Source organism: Trachinotus anak, unplaced genomic scaffold, assembly GCF_046630095.1.
Source record: "Trachinotus anak isolate AG129_WGS33_773 ecotype Australia unplaced genomic scaffold, CSIRO_AGI_Tana_v1 ptg000021l, whole genome shotgun sequence".
Classification (NCBI taxonomy): Eukaryota; Metazoa; Chordata; class Actinopteri; order Carangiformes; family Carangidae; genus Trachinotus; species Trachinotus anak.
In genome coordinates, this window is record NW_027273872.1 from 7,634,660 (window position 1) to 7,652,327 (window position 17,668).

The 17,668-nt window shown below is 38.0% G+C and overlaps 1 protein-coding gene across 2 annotated transcripts in view; it reads left to right on the forward strand.

Moving 5' to 3' along the window:
• rxfp1 (relaxin family peptide receptor 1) overlaps window positions 1–17,668 on the forward strand; it is a 72,272-nt gene that overhangs the window by 17,963 nt on the left and 36,641 nt on the right. The gene's annotated exons all lie outside the window — the stretch shown is intronic.

Genomic DNA, 17,668 nt, shown 5'->3' on the forward strand with positions numbered 1-17,668 from the left:
AGGAAATGACTCCGTTTTTTGTTTATTTTTTAATCCCATACCATGAACATCAGTGCAGGCGTTTGGTTTATTGATACGGGCCTAGAGCTTTTACTTTTTTGCTTAGAAAAACAAACAAAATACTTTACAAATCAGTGATTATTCCTGGCTTTACTGTATTTAAGGTAGTGCACCAAGGCCGCTATTATCATAATTTAAAATGTTTGTTTAATGGGGCACCAGTCTCCGAAGAATAAAAAATTAATTAATCTACAAATTCAATTAATCAGTCTAATATCAGAAGCCATGACGGATCTCCAGTCTCTACTTCAAAGGAACAAAACAGGACAATGGCTGAGTTTAAGAGGTTTAATAACTATGCTACTATTTCAAGATAAATGCAATGTCTAATAATTAGCAGGATGAAAAATGGAGCAGAAGAACAGGTTTAACCATTTGACCCATGGTCCGGTTGTATGTCTTTGTGACCCTGTTTCCCATCAATTTGATAGCTTGATGATGTCAAGAGTAAGAAGGTGTCCAAGAAAGGGTCCATACCTCTGCAGGTCCTTACTATGAACTTTAATGGCTTATGACAGGCCAGGTATGTCTGCTACAATAATTAGTTCTGGAAGATGAAAGCATTCAGTCCTACTTTCAGCTGATGCCTTGCTGGCAATCTTCAGCATCAGTGCAGTGGACTATTTACATAGATTGTTAACAGCATTTTTTCTGCGTTTTACTTTCCTGCTGTCTGGTTAAAGGCATGGAAAAACTTTCCTTGTCTGTGGACAGCTGCAAATTTTATGCCAGTTGTGAGGACAAACACATGATGTTTCAAATCATCATACCACAAACGACGGTCTGTGTTAGTCTGCCGTTCCATGTGTGCACACCTCCCGAACCACACACCATCCCAGTTGGTGGCAGTAATGCACAACTACATTGTTGGCCAACCTCTGAAGAAGAAGAAGATGATAACAAGAGGAAGGCAAAAACAGAAACTATTACATGCAACTGCGTAAGAAGAATAGGGGAATAGGGTCAGTAGCTCAACGCCATTTGGCTCTTGTATTGTTTCAGAGGATCATATAAACGTGCATAGAACTCCTAACATAACCCTTCTTCAAAACAAGACTCCATTTTGTTATCTGGAGCACGTGCAGTCGGCACACTTGCCATGTGTACTGTCCATGCAGTCACAAATTATGGGCTGCATATAGATGCCAGCATAGGGGTCTGCATGGACCCTGGCAGATATGGGCAGATGACAACTCAAAGTGGACCCTCACAGACACAGAAGGTATGAATTGGCTTTAACTCTGCAACCACTCCTCTCTCCACTTACATGTGCACAGTTGATTCCTAAAGATAAGAAGCTGTCATGGGTATCCCTGATTCATCAGTCCTCAGGGGCAGCAGCAGTAGGAAGGAGAGGATGAACAGCCAAAGAGACATTAACTGAAATGGATCCATGAAAAACAAAAAAACTGTGTCACTGCAAAACCTGACAAGCAAAACTTGTGCTTACAGACAAACACATTAGACATCTAACACTGTGTGAAAGGCTGGCTGTGAACAGGCCATCCAACACTCCAGATACAGACACAGCTTTTTCTTCCCTTTGGATATTTTTAGAATTGCAAAAATGTTCCCAGTTTCTGAGCAGCGCAATGTTCAGAGGAGATGTCAATACAACTCCAGTCCTTAACACCAAACAGCTCAATCACTATCTGACACGAAAATCAAGACAAAAACCAGAGATGTCATCCCACCCCCCCTTCAGGATTTAGGTATGCTACAGAGCTGCGGCCCTGTTAGGACTTCCAAGATTTACTCACAAAGTAAACACTTCATTTACATTCAGAGTTTGTAAATGATATTTATAGCTGCTAAACTATGTTATCAATTGATCCTAGACTCAGTCTGTACTGTTCATTGCCGCTTAGAGAAACTCAAGTAATGCTGCCCTGTAGAAAATCTATGACATTAACTGGTAATTGCAGCAGACACCCCTGGCCTGGCATCAGTCACACACTATTAAATAAGTTCATAGTTAGGAAATGTAAAGTTATGGACCCAAAAATGTCACCCTCCTTACTCTCCCCACCATCAAACTATCAAATGGATAGGAAGCAGAGACAAAGGCTCCCTCTTTCACAAATAGACCAGCTTTTAGCATGTCAGAGAGATGTATGACCAGACCAGATGGGTCAAATGGTCAGCTCCAGAGGATCAACTAAATGGACATGAGGCAAAATCGGAATAAACAACCTCAATCTCCCTTTTGAAGCAATAAGACTTTTTCTCTGCCTTGGTATTTGATTGTTAGTTAAATTGGAAAAGTGACACCAAAAGGGACTGTGATTATTACTGAGTGTATGGACCCCGGACTCTCTGTCCCACACATGCATGTCCACACACAAACTAAGGTTTCCTGCTCTTCCTCTGTCCCTCTTTATATATGACTTTAAACACAGACATAGTTCTTACCACTAATTTCTGAAATAATGTGAAGTGAACTGACCTACTATCCTGTAGCCCATTTAATGTTTTCGTGATTCACTTTAATCCCCAGATCTCTAGCCTGTGGATTGATGAAATAAGTTAAATGTAAATTATACAGTTACAGATGATATCTTCCAGGTGACCATACTGCCAGCATCCTTCACACAAGGTAACAGAGTTAAAGATTCACCATTGTGTCTTCATTATTATTGTGATCGAAGGACTGCTTTGTAATCCACATTTATTTATTGTTTGTTTTAGGAAATATTTATTATGTTGTTTGATCAATGTGTTATGTTAAGTTAAGGTTTTAAAGGATGTTGTATGAAATCCACATTTGTATTGTTCCTCTCTGTCAGTATTAGTGTTTTAGATTCATATGTTTATTTAATGTTTCATGGGTTATTAAACAATTCAAAAGCTCTACAAAAGAATATTTGCTTCTCCAGTTGGATGTCACCCCAGAGAAAATATTCAAAAACAATCATCTTTGCCAGGGTACGAATTTCACAGCAGCTTTGTAAGCATCAAATCACTCAATGGCCTTTTTGTGCCCCGAAAATTTTGTGACACCGAAGGCCAAATAGCCTTGCCCCTAAAATGACAAAATTCCTAGCCTGGTCTTTGCAAATGATTTATATGGACGGAAATGCATTCCCAATAGCTTTAGGGATTCACAGATGTTTTGGTGTGGCACACTGAATGTAAGCACAAGGTATCTTTATTTATGATAAACGTGACTCTCCAGAGTTACCTATACAGCATGTCCGAGTGTGGTCAGTGATGTCAGCCTAACAAGATCAAAACTACAGCTGTAAAGTTGCTTTAAACTGCACTGCCTGTGTTTATGATTGTGAAGGAACACGTCAACACAGTGCAACAATATGAATCTGTAATAGTTTTTGGTGAATGAGCTGCATCAGGATGAAGCAAAACAGTCAATACTTGTTGGTTTCCTCTGGGTACTTGTTAGTGATATAAGTGTTTTCCTTTAACTGGTGTAAGACGTTCATAAACACAGAATGGATACAGCCTGTGAATACTGTAGGTTCATCATTTCTCAAAAAGTATTTTTAGCATCCACCAGTGTCTAATTACCTTGTCAAACACAAAGTTATTATTTTCAGTGTTTAAGCTCACTATCCTGCACAATATTACCCGTTGAATAAGACCCTGAGCTAAGCTTTGCATTTTCCCATGATAAACTGATGCAAACTGCACAGACTGTTGAAGCAATATAATGACATTTCCAAGAATATCTGCAGAGTCATTTGTTCCTGGTGTGTTGAGGTTTTGCACTGAACACTCTGAAGTTGTTTCTGAGTTATCCTTTTAGTGTGGCCTCAGAGCGGCTTAGAAAGGTTTTGTGGAAGCTGTTTTTATAAAGGACAGCATTCTGTATTTTTATCACGTCTCTGCTCCTAGTTTTGTTACCACTATCACAACTCCCGCTGTTACTTATGTGTATAACTCATATAACAGTACATATAACAAATTTTGATTCATTTGACCTATTTCCACAGACCTTGTTAGTTTTTTTGTGTCTCCTCATTTATTGGTGCCTTTACTAAAATATTTTTCTATGTGATTAATGTGAGCTGTTTGTGTAGTTTATAATGAGATATCTGTTTCTGCCTGAAATATTGCACAAGCCCCGAAACAAAGTAATGAAAACAGTAAATAACAATGTAGGCCCCAAACACATTGATTTAGAAAAAGTTATTAAGGTTTTAGAAAACTTGAATTAATCATAAAAGCCCCGACAAATACTGAATGACAGCAACATGTGTGAGGCAGCTGTTTCCCGCCCTGGGGGCTTACATGACATTTGGGTTTGTTTGAATGTGCTCTGGGTTTTCAATGTATGTTCTCATGGCTCAGAAACTTAGCATGGAAATATTGCTCCCATTTTCACCAAACAATGCTGTGGTTGACAACATACTCTTGATTTCCATTTTGGCCCTGGATTTGAAGGGATTCTCTACACTGTATCAGCATCGGTTGTTTATCAGTCTTTGAGGGAAATCAAAGCCAAAGGATTCAGACATCTGAAAGATGCAATGTTGTTTCTATCCAGGGAATTGCTAAGCAAAGTGTACTTGACATATAGGCTCAAAGTGAGGAGGATTAAATGAAGTTGCACTGTTATACTTTCACACAGAGAGTTAAGCATTGTTTAAAAATAAAAAAGAGCAGGAAGGGTGATGTAATAGTCAAACAGAACATCTTGCCACAGAACACAGTGTTCCCTGTTTAAGTATCCCTAAGGAAGATACTGACCTTCTGTCCACTCACCAACTCATCAGGAGGACATATTGGATATGTAGTATAACGTAGCACAAAAGACACGAGACCATTCTGTTCAGATGTGATCAAGGATGCAGCCTCTCCATCACTGAAAACATCACTCAAGAGGATATAAACATTTAAGAAGTGCCGGCTCTACATTTTTTAACAAGGTAAATGCTACTTGTGTTGTGAAGCCACTGATTAGGTGAAGGGTCTTTTTATTCTCAGTGGTATGTATTTGTTTCATGTTGGAGCCACAGAGTGGAATTTCCCCATGGAGTCAAACATCACAAAGGCTGAAAAATATTCTAATTGAAGACAGTTATGTTGTTGCTTCATTAAGTGTGCTTTTTTCCTCTAACATTGTAAAAAAAAAAAAAAAAAAAAAAAACAAATGATGTAAACAAATACAGCCCCTGAATTTGGTCTTTGATTTTCATAAAACATCCATTACCCAATGCTAACAATGTGCAGTCTGTAATTGCACTTGATGTGATGCTTGTACAAACAGTCTGTAAATAATGACTGTGGCTCAGTGTGATCTAATATTGTGTTGATATGAGATATTATTGTGGTGCCAAATAAAAATTGCACAGATTGAATTCCAAAATAAAACAACCTGAGAAAATTAAGTAAAATGCCACTCATTCTTTTCTTCAATGAATCATGGTGTAACAGTGTGCTCCTGCTACTGTTGTGAGTTATTTAAAGGTCTCTTCCTTCTTCATAAAACCTTTGGCTAACCAAGACTAGTTTTTGCATTTGTCCAAGTTCACCAGCTTTCATGCCTTTGTTGGCAAATTGCTGCATTTGTTTATCCAATTTTAGACCTCTAAATGTCCTTGTCATACATTATAAAGTTCATATATTTTTATAATCCATTTTTTTCTTTAAAATGTCAGAATTTGCAGTGTCAGAATAGTTTTGTGAGAACAAATAATGGTAGACAAAGATTTGTTCCAGACCCTGCCTTGAGTGTGAAGCCGATGTGAAAACTCTGTGTCACCCCCATTCTCCGCACTGTGTTTTTCCCTCTCTGTCTCTCACACACAAAGTTAAGTTTTTTCAGTACTTGTATATCCCAAAACCATACATTTGCAAGCTTTACAACAAACAGGAGAGGGAGAAACTCAAAAAGGAGGAAAAACAATGCAGAATGGTGCACTGATAACCATCTAAAATGCATTCAGAGCAACACAGCCTTATTTTATCCAAACTGTAAAGCAGTTCTAAACCAACAAATGTTGTACAAATCTTTACCAACAGCCTAGATCTTCAGTTATCAGCACCTCCAGAACAAATAACAAACAAGACAAACTGGTTGCCACTGAAAGTTCTCCCTTCCATACAATGTATGTGGGACCCACAGGGGCAATAGAAACCCCCTCATTGTTTTTCAGTGTTTTGTGTTAGTATTTTATTTGTTCATAGTCTCAATCTTTACCTGATGCATATTCATGTGCAATATGAACAGTAATATTTTAGTCAGTTAATTTATGGTTACAATGAGTACAACTCGCACAGGCATTTCAGGCAGCCTGGGGGGACCCAGGAGAGCGCGTGTCATTTAGTAGACCCAGACAGCCTGCAGTGTGCAGCCACATTATGTTGATGTGCTCGTGTTTCTGGATTTCTAGAAGGATTTTTTTTTTTTTATATTTTAAACTTATGCATATCAGGAAGTCCCATTTATGTTCAAATGTGTAATATGTATCTGGTCAGATATACAGTCACACCTGAAAATACCTGCCGAGTCTCACTGCAACTTAGCAGTAATTACTTTGGTAGGGGTGATCACTCACTCATTTCCTAACTCAGATTCATCCTGCTGGTCCTGGGATCCAACTTCAAGCCCTGAAGTCATAAACCTCCTTTTCAAATGTGCTATTATTTATTTAGGCAACATCTTCAGTGCTCAACATTGACGACTTGTATTTTTGTGACATTTCCCTTGAGATCTCCGGATGTGGACAGTTTCACGTCAGGATTGGATTTTCTGTTTGTGACGTTGATGAATTTTGAGTTTCTGTATTTCTGTTCAGCCTTTGAATGACAGGACCAAGTCATATGACCTTTGGCCATCACTACTATTATATGTCATGCTAGTACCTACTTCTGCTTTTTCTTAGGTACTTGATTTTTATTTTCTTTAAGACAAACAGGTCAAACACTAGATATTAAGTGTAGAAGTATTAAGTGGAGGGTAAAGCAGTTACATTATTATCATTAGTAGTAGTAGAAGGGAAGAGGAAATTTTAGTATTCATGAAATAATAGCTATGGTGTAAGAGATTTCTTTTGTATTTTCTCAAGTTAGCAACAAGTAGAGAAAAACTGTAATCAAATGGCCTCCTGCATTTTAATGTTAAATTGAAGCAAGTATTTCATGTGTGTTTCTCTTAGTCGCCACATAATAGGAAATCTCATAATAAGAAGTTTGTTTCTCATTTGACCCATCATTGCCTATCAACCATTGTAGTTTTGTGGAGGGCAGTGCTGCATTGTAACCCACATCTACACCTGGAAGCTGCACAGTACGACCTCTATCTGACAAATGACACAACATTCCTGAAAATAGTGAGCTTCAGTCAGATCTTGTGCTTGCAGTTCTTTTTTTTGTCTTCTAATAACCGATTCTGTGCTTGGATGGCTAGCAGTTTCATTGTCTTTGAGTCTGTTCACCTTCCAGACATTTTGGAAAAAAGCTCAATTTTCAAACTTTCACTTCTTCTGCTCCGAAACAAATGTAGTGCAGAATGAAACTTGCCACTCTAATTAATCACAAAGATGGAGGAAGGGTTGCTGGAGCATTTTGTGGCATATCAGCTGCAGTGTTAACATCAACCAGTCATGGATAATTTGAGGATAATTTCTGAATGAAGCTGCAAGTGTGAAAAGGGCTGAAGTGCAATAGCTGAGCTTTTTAAGACAATCTTCCCAGACACCCACTGTTCATTTCATCCAGACCCTAAGTGACTTTTGTTCTTTTTTGTGCTAAACCTTAACAGCGGTCAGGGTAGGTTAATCCCCCTGGAGAAGATGAGGTTCGGTGAATTATAAGGAAAACCATACAGAGTCGATTGCACACTGTGTACCATTTCAGTCTCTGTAGTTGCATCATCTCAAGCTCATTGTGCAGCAGTGATAATTTTGAAATGAAAATCAAAGGGCGTTTAAGCAGATGGCATATTTTCTGAGAATTGATCCATCGAACTGGTTTAGGTCACTTTGTTCCAGTGTAGCATTCACATATGCTTTCTCCTGCAGTAGTTACTATTTGCAGGTAATATAATACATGTGCACACAATAAAGCATGGAGAAGCAAAATCTCTTCCCAGATAAGTTTGGAAATATCTCCCTCTCGCCCCTGGCAGACAAGAATTGTTCAAATCCCATGCACTCTTAGTTACATTTTCTGTGGCATGTGTCTGCTAAAGAGCATTGTGCAAAAAAGAATAGCCCTCTGCCCAACTAAACATAACATATTTTTATTCTTTAATCATTCAATCATTTATTTGTCTTATGGCTGTGTCCCTTTAGACAACCACATCTCTTTCTTTGGATGCTAGTTACACATATCCTCTAGTTGCAGTTGTCAGACGAAGCCCTGAGACACATCCTGCCGCTTCTCTGCACTACCAACTATCTAATTACATTTACTTGGCATCCCAGGTAGCACCCGATTAGATGACTAAAATGAAAACCAGCGGGGGGCTCCAGGTCATGAGAACCTGAATTGAAGATTGAGAGCCACTGCTTGTAATTCAGGTCTGATGTCTGTCTGTATAATGCAGCCCAGTCCAATGTAGGTCAGACCTGTTGTTTGAAATCATATTTCAGTATTCTTTTGAAATATCTGGAGTGGGTTTATTTTAACACATTCATAAAAAAAAAGTGCACTGACAGATTGTCGAGGGCACTTTATCAGGGCACTTTATCAGAAATAAATTGAATTAATTTTTTTTCTCTGTCCTGTATCTGCAGGCATATGATGTATCCCTCTGTGTTTGACTTCAAATAGTGTGCAGGCTACAACACTTCACAGATTGTCTGTCTCCCTCCTTCTTCTTTTGTGTCAGTGTGGCTTTTGATTTCTGAACCACACTGATGCCATCATGTTTGCAATTACTGGTTTGATTGCGCATGAGTCTGTTTGTGCTATTTAACTTATGTTTATCATCACAATAATATAATGAGTCACAAATTAATCTGCCTTTGAAGCCAAAGTTCAAAGTGACTCAGTGAAATTCTTATAATTTCACTTTCATGGCTTAATCAAACCGTGGAATCACGGTCTTCTCTTCTAATTAGATTGTTGACTGAAAATAATATAAACATAATATGTTATTGCAATGGATGGGGTCTCAGCAATGACTAACTGTAAAAGTAAAATTTCCTCTTGGATGTGGCTAGTTGTAAGAGGTGTGTGGTCTTACTTATGTGTGGCTATCATAAAAGTCAATTATACAACTTTGGAAATCCACAAACAGATAGAAACACAACACAAAGGAAAATAATCAAAGATTGTACATATTTGTTGTTTGCTTTTTTCTGATGCATTTGACTGTCAGCTAAACCCCACTCCCAAGCAGTGATTGTCCAATCATAACTTAGCAACCGTAACTAGGCACAGCATGTCTGTCAAGTTTTGTCCATAGGAAATACATGGCACTAAGGACGTTATGATACCATCTCAAGGGAGCTTTAACCGTCTGCTGAATGACTCTTATATGAGATCAAGGTGTAAACAACCCAGTAAGGATTAGATGGAACCTGAATCTCTCCTGATTTAGCTTGTCTTAACATGATCTGAATGAAGGAGAATCTCCTATAGATCATATATCACTTCATTCCCACCCAGCAACAAATGTTTATACTTACATAAACAACTGCAATGTTCTAAGACAAAAAAAAAAAAAAAAAAACATCAATTATAAAATTTGAGGTGGGTCACTGTATTAAAAAAAATCTAAAAAAAAAGAAAATTGGATTATTACATTAAACCTGTGTGACAGATTTTCAGGGGCACATTCGTGAATTCAACATTGACATATCATCACCTTTTAAGTTGATAGGGTGAACTCGCTGGCAAACAACTGCTCATTTATATATCAACAAAATACAACATTATCATTCATTTAGAGTTTGGTTTCTGATCACCTTTTCAAATGTCCAAGTCAATATTCACTCTCTGTTATCTCTGTTTTTGGTCTCCACCAGCTGCTGAGGGAAATATCTGGCTCTTTAGCTGTTAAATGCTCCTGCGTGTTCACCAACTAACTGTGTCTGTCTGCCATTAGCGGCTAAAAACACTGTCATGAGAACAGTGAGAGTGAACCAAAGCTAAACCGCAGCTGAACTATAAGCTGAAACTTACTATAAAATTTTGTAAAGCTGGGAGCAGCTACAGATTTTGGTAATAATTCTCTGTAATTTTTCTGTAGGTTCATCACTGTCATATTACCACACTGTTTTCACATAATATCAATTATGACACACAAAAATCTGCACACTGCATAATAACCTCTGATTGTGTGCTCTTAGACCAAACATTAATTCGATTGTTTGTTTCATTTTGCTTTAACATTTGATTTATTGACACAAAGTTTCCGATCATGGCATGCTGCATGAATATGTAAAACAATTTGTTCTTATGATAAAAATCTAAAACTGATTCGTGCAGCAAATGTTTCTGTTTACTTATGTCTCTTTGCCTCTTGTCATACTGTTTGATCTCTCTCATACAACAGTTGCTGTACTTTGTGGAGGTGCTGCATTGGATTGCATCATATAGCAAGGTGTTTCATGTGTTATGGACAAAATAAACACAACATTGCTACTTTAGTCAGAACAAGACCAATAGAATCCATAAATGAAAGCAGGTTTTGACATACATGAGCATTGTAGTCAGAATGTCCTGCTTTCATTATAGTCATGCAGTAACTTGTCATGCAGCATGAAGATCCATTCATCACAGCATGTCATTTTATAATCAAGACACAGATGTAGATTAAGAGCCATTAATGGTAAAACCAATGAATATGAAATCATCAGGTGATCCAGGGAGCTGCTATATCATGAGCAAACAGGAACTAACTACTGAAACGTGTACTTGTAACAAATATATGTACCATAAAACTTAGGAAATACTATGGAATGTATTATTTATACCAGTATGAATATTACTTGTATAAATTTTACCAGGCTATCAAATAAAATATTATGAATCATTAATTCAATCTAGTTCTGAGAGATGGTGCATCTAGGCCAACCCTGTGCAAAGAGAGAGAGAAAGAGAGAGAGAGATAGATATCAAAATACTGGTAGCCTACCTTAGAAAGGATGAAAGCCAAAGGTTACCATAGTTATTTAAACCTTTATGTGCATGAGCAAATTTGATAACTGACAGTTATAAATTCACATCGTACCTATTTCTCTTTTTTTTTTTTGAACATGAGTAACATTCACTCTGGCGACAATACATCCAAAGAACCGGGCATCTAATTGAGACCTGCGTTCATTTGACAAACTATGCAGCCACACCAGGCCAGTAAAAGGCACTCAGCATTTAATTGGGACTCAGCTGCTAATTGAAGTTTTACGGTAATCAGCATCATAACACTGTGCTCATGAATCTGAGAGCACAGCCTATCAGTACTGCACGCTGTCTGCCTCTACTCTATTGAATTAGTGTCATAAAAAAACATAAAATTAGACCATGTCAGTCCAAAGTGAAACCAAAAAGCCAAATTTGGCCCATGATAATCATCTATCAGTGGATGAGCTATTATTCTCCAATAGATCCATTATAGAGTAGACCAAACATAGTCAATGTAGTCGGACAGCAACAGACAGTAATTCTCGTTATCAATCAAACTGCAGTATTTTTTTCAATCAACTGATTAGAATATCAGAAAATAATGAAAGATGCCCGTCACAATTTCTGTCCAAAACCCAAACATTATCCAGTCAACGGGATATAAATGATAAAGGCAGCAAACTCTCACATTTGAGATGTGGGAATCAGCGTGTTTTTGGCTTTTGTACTTGATCATTGATGTTTTGTTTTGTTCTCTTTTTTTAAAGTGTGTCTTTAAACCATTAGGTTGAATTTCGACACTGTTAAGCGTTGTAAGAGGAGAGTGCGCATGTCCACTCAATCAGAAGTTCCCTACTGAATGTTTTCAACTTATTTTCTCTGCAAAGCTACAGTAGATGATTTTGTGTATTTCTGTGTTTAACTTTTATTTTGTGATAGCCATGAATAATTGTATGCTATGTAACAGAGAGAAATTTAATTCAACCCTTGTGTCTCTAAGAACAGACACTTTGATATCTCTCTTTAGAGTCTTAGATTCTTCATCCAAATTTTAAAAGGCACTTTTGCATTCATCACTTTGTATTCATGTTGGCAGGAGAATCTATCAGCACATATTGATGAAAGAATTACAGTAATGTGTGCAGACCACCGTTAATTTGCCTAATTTTGATCCAGTTTACTTAATATGATGCAGCCGACACAGAGGAATATCTGAAGTAGCTGCCACACTCTGTCTGGTTTACTCTACTGTGCTGTGTGCTAATGTAGATTTCACATGGTAAACAAAATGTTGTCTTGGCATAGCAATAGAAAATGTAACTATATACAACCCAATTGCCCATGACTTCATTTTCAACCACTGCATAACCACTTTACCTGTGAAGACTGATGTTTCTAGAGGTGATAGGGAGTGACAACAGAGAAAACCAACAGAAAATATCAGAACAGTCCCAGCATGTAGACCTACATCGATGATGCAGTCATTGGCAACATTATCAATAATGAATTTTGTGTTTTGGTAGAGTGTCCCTGAAACATTAATAGACTTGTATCCACAAATGAGGTTTCTGCATTTTTAATTTTCACTCAGTATTTTTAACCAGAAAGTGTTCTCAATAGCACTCATGTTGCTCAGTGTTTCAAACTTGTGTGTCCTATATCCGAGCACACTCGTATTCATGGGAAGCTTATCAATTAGTGCCGGGAGCGCTGTCTTTTTTTATCATAGCTGCTTTTATCACAACTGATGAAGTCACAGCAACGGCACTTTGTGAGATTTGTATTTCACAGCCATACTGCAGCGAATGTGTGAGATCTCCCGCTGCCTTTGAAGTATTGCTACCGACTGAATTGTAAAATGCTAAACATAAATCTGAATGAGAGAGGGAGGACAAGGTTTCACTGCCCCTACACTCTCACTGCAATGGCTCTGATCACAAACCTCAGGAAAGTGTTCATATGTGAAACATAGGTGCCTGTAATCTGTAGCAGCACTAAACAGATTCACAGAATGATATGTGGTCTCCACATTCCATGTTTGGACTAAAATATAAATATGTAAAAATATATAAACACCACATGAAAAAAGGACTTCATCTTTGAAGTAAATAAATCACAAGTAAAAGTGGTTTTGCAGGACAAAGGGTCATTTTGTCAGTGTGTGAACAAGAGTCTGCAGCCACACTTAGACGCAGCTGTGCTTTGAGCAAAATGCTAACATCAGTGCTCATTAGCACTAAACACAAAGTAAAGCTGAGGCTGATGGGAATGTCATTAGCTTTGCAGGTATCAAAGGATCATATTTAATACACTTCATCCTCTGGGTACCATCAAGGATCCTGGACCTGCTATATGCTAATGCTAAAGCTGCCTAGTGATTGTTCCTCACACATTGCTTTTTGTACATTTGCATTTTTAAATTAATCTATTCACTTAGTGTGTGCTTGTTGTTACTATTTATAACAGTTTTATACTTTTTTGTTTCCTCTTTCCTAACTGATTGTGCACTTGCAACAAAGCATTTTTCCCACAGGGATCATTAAAGGTTTTCTGATTCTGATACTGGTACATAATCTAGGGCCTTCAGTATCTTGCCCAAGATACTGGGACATGCAGACTTGAGAACCCAGGGGACTGGGGATTGCATCAGCCACCTCCTGATCAGTGGACAACCCGCTCTACCTCCTGATACAAACAATGCAGGGATCCACACATTAAGATAATGCTCTGTGTAACTCAGCCTGCTTTTAGTCCTAATCACATGGGCTACAATTGCCTTGGGTGCTGATGTGATTTGTAATAATCACAGAGGTTGTTAATCCTTGCCCTTGTTGGCTCTTAGTCCATTATTAAATAGAAAGTCCAATGGAAATGACACAAACTCAAAGAGGGCATCTGATAAATTGGTCCAGAGTGAATCAGTATCGCACTAGTTTGAGGTCCTTTCTGTGTTTTTAATGGAGCTTGAGCGCAAATGATTAAAAGCTTCAATAGCATTTTTGGCTGCAATTTCAAGAAGCTCCTCCAGCTACTCAGCATGGAGACCCAGTTGGAGAAAGACCAAGTTGCAATTACTAAGTCAGTAAACTTCACAGAAACAGACTTTTCAAATGCAGCACATGGCACAGATTCAGGGGTAAATCCCCAAATCAGCTGAGGTCCCCAGGTAATTCTACATCAGTGCAAATTAAGATATTGAATATATATTGAATTCATGCTTAAGTAAGTAAGACCATGTCCTCCCTAAAAACTAAACAAGAATGAGTCCTCTCCAAGATAATGAAAAACTACAAATTGATTAATCAACCTCTAGTAAGTAATTTCAAAAACAGCTCCTCCGTCGTCCATCTTTTCAAGCAAAGAAGTGGTTGTTGGAGGAAAGTTACAACTCACAAATATTCTGTTGGTAAAAAGAACCACACTGCCTTTGCTTTCTTTGCTTTTGGCTCATGTTCAATTTTTCCTTTTTCCCTTTTGTTCTATTCACTAAGCCATTTTACCTTGTCTTTTTTTAATTCATTCACTTACGCATATTTCGAATTTTATCTGAAACCAGCCTCATTTTGCAAAACAATGCTGAACTAAATTTTGATACCCTGCTTTTGTACTTCATTATCCTAAGTCTCATAGTATTCTCAAAAGTTTTGTCACCCGGCCAGTGGAATTACTTTCAAGACTAATTAAGGAGTCAGTGTTTTCCCAACACCAATTTCAACAGACCCAGACACCAGCAGAGAGAAACTGCATCTTTCAGAGCTTCTACCATCTTGCCAGAGAACTCATTGCTGGGAAGCTGCACATGGGATCAACAACAAACCATTTTGGATCCAGCGGAAAGGAGCCAGCTCTGACCTAAAGCCACCAAGTCAGCTAAACATCACATAAGATAAGAGCTGATAGAGTTCAGTATTATTGGTCCTTGAGAAGTTAATCATTTCCCTCAGTGGTTGGTTCTCTGATAATCCTAATAATCCATATTTTATGTCATGATTTCTTTTCACTTTATCCTTCAAGATCTTTTTTATTTATCTGTTTGATTCTGACCTCATTGCTCTGTCCGTTCTTCACCCTCCATTTATTCGGTTGCGTATAGACATTTAGTGACAATAGATATCCTCATTTATTATAGTTGTCTGCATGTTCTTTAAAGGCAGAAACAAGGGACTCCTGATATGAGAGCCAAGACTTTGATTGATGTGGTTAATTTGATTAATTAATTCCCCCCAAAAGCAGGTGGTGCCAACACAACAAGGAATTTTTAATTCAAGTGTGGCCTTTGTGCCTCTACAAAAGAGTTAAAAAAAATTAAAACCACACCTGCTGAATTGCAGTTCAGTAGACCCAGAACCAGAAAATATTACATATAAATATCAAAAACAACATTAAATAGAAATGAAAATGTACACAATATATACATCAGAACCAGCAGGAGTGTATTTATTGATCCTGCTGCTCCCCCAGCACATAACAGCACATTAGATGGCACTCGCGACCACAGACTGGTAGAAGAGGTCCAGTGTCTTGTTGCATACACTGAAAGATCTGAGCTCCCTCAGAAAGTGGAGTCTGCTCATCCCCTTCTTGTACACAGCGTCAGTGTCAGTCCTCCAGTCCAATCTGTCACTCAAGTAGACGCCCAAGTACTTTAAGAGTTCAACATCTCCATCTCGAGAGAACTTCTGCAGGTGGAGTCATTCAGACTTGTACTGGAAATCTGAGAAGTACCAAGTGAACAGAAATGAGGACAGAACAGTCGCCTGTGCTGCTCCTGTGTTGCGAACTACCTGATCATACAGGGAGCTCCCAGACCAGGGCCTATCCAACAGACAGTCAGAGGTCCAGGGGACAGTAGTAGACCCACTGAGGCCCATTCTGAACAGCACAACAGAAGAGGTTGGATGGAATGAATTAAATGGTACTGAACTGAATTATTCTGAGCAAGAGCATTTTTTTCTTGTGTAGTAAAAAAAAATTACACAAGAAATCCTCATAAAAGCTCATTTATGTTGCTTACACATGATGGATATGATGGCATGGCAGAGGCTATGGATTTATGATATGACAGGCACATAAAGACGAAGAACAGTTATTTGAGAAACAGCAACAGCTCAAGGACTTCAGGATTAATTCCTGGCTGAAGTTGCAAGTCACCAGGTTATAAGAAAGTGGATGAATTGTTGGAAAAGTGCCTGTGAGGAGTCTTCTCTGGAATCTCAGGATAAATGGTTTTTATAGGAGCTTAGTCTCACTATCGCAAACGCTCCCTCTCCAGGCAGAGTCCACATGAAGCTCAGGTGTGTCTTTACTCTCATGGGAATAGTACACCTCAAATTTGAAGTTGTTATTTCTATGTGGGGTGTGGTTATCATAACACTTGCATAGTTCTTGTATAGTTCAGATCGAGGTCTGACATGTTGAAGAAAATCATCATTTAAGTTAATTAAATGAATGAATGAATTAACATTTAGTTAATTTTACAGTCAAAAACTCCAAACATGGCTCCAGTTGAGGTGAGGATTTGCTGCTTTTCTCTGTTTTATAGTATTGCAAACTGAATATCTTTGGGATTTGGACTTTTAAAGTTGTGTGTGAAATGAAAAGATCTGAATTCAAGATCCACTTGATTTAGATTTAGATTTATTAATTTGCACACATAAAACATTACAAATACATAAATAGCTTTTATGAAGTGAATGTACAGGTGAGGAAAGAAACCCACCAAGAGTTTATCTTTAACCTCACCTAAACGGAAAAAAAAAAGAAATTAGATCATACAAATACAAATGAGAAAAAGAAAGCTTTAAAAACACTTAAAAGCTTTCAAACACATCACAGTCTTCCTCAGCTGATGGAGCTTAAACTAAAGCCAAGGTCACACATTACGAGTGTTGAGCCGATTATGAATATGACTTGGGTCTGACGACCAAATCATATTCCAGGAATGGAAGAGACTGGGGCAGCGGGTGTTGACAGTCGGCAGATAAAACCTGGATCTTCAGATGCAGTTGCCAGTCATCCTCTTTGTAATCTGTGACTTTGGTGACTGATAATGTCAGTTATGTGTCACCGAAGGGAGGTATACAGACCTGACGTTAGCTTTGTTTTACAAAGTTCACTCGCTTCCAGTTCCCCCTGTAGGCTGTACAGTCTCCATCTGGGATCTGGCCTTTTAAGATCAAATGTCACTGCATATAAACAGTGCAAGCTAGGTTGTCCACTTCCAGAACTAGTCAGCTTTTAACTTTAATTTTTTTTGGGATGTTTTATCAATTATTAATAGATTAATAGAGAAACTTATTAGCAAATTAATTAATAATGTGCTTACCTGTTAAATGCTGTCCTACATGTTGTTAATGGTAGCAAACTAACTTCTTCAGTTAGTGGTTCTTTCAGTGCAGTCCTCTGTTTGTTTTGCAGGAAGTCCTGTTGTTGTTTTGTCCTTGTTTACTAGTTGGAAAATTGAGGTCATCTTCCTCCATTCTCTGGCAATGACTTGGCAGCTGTGTACATCACTTACACCTCTGATCAACTATGTAAATATTTCCATTTATGTTTGTTCCAGCTGACCTGACAC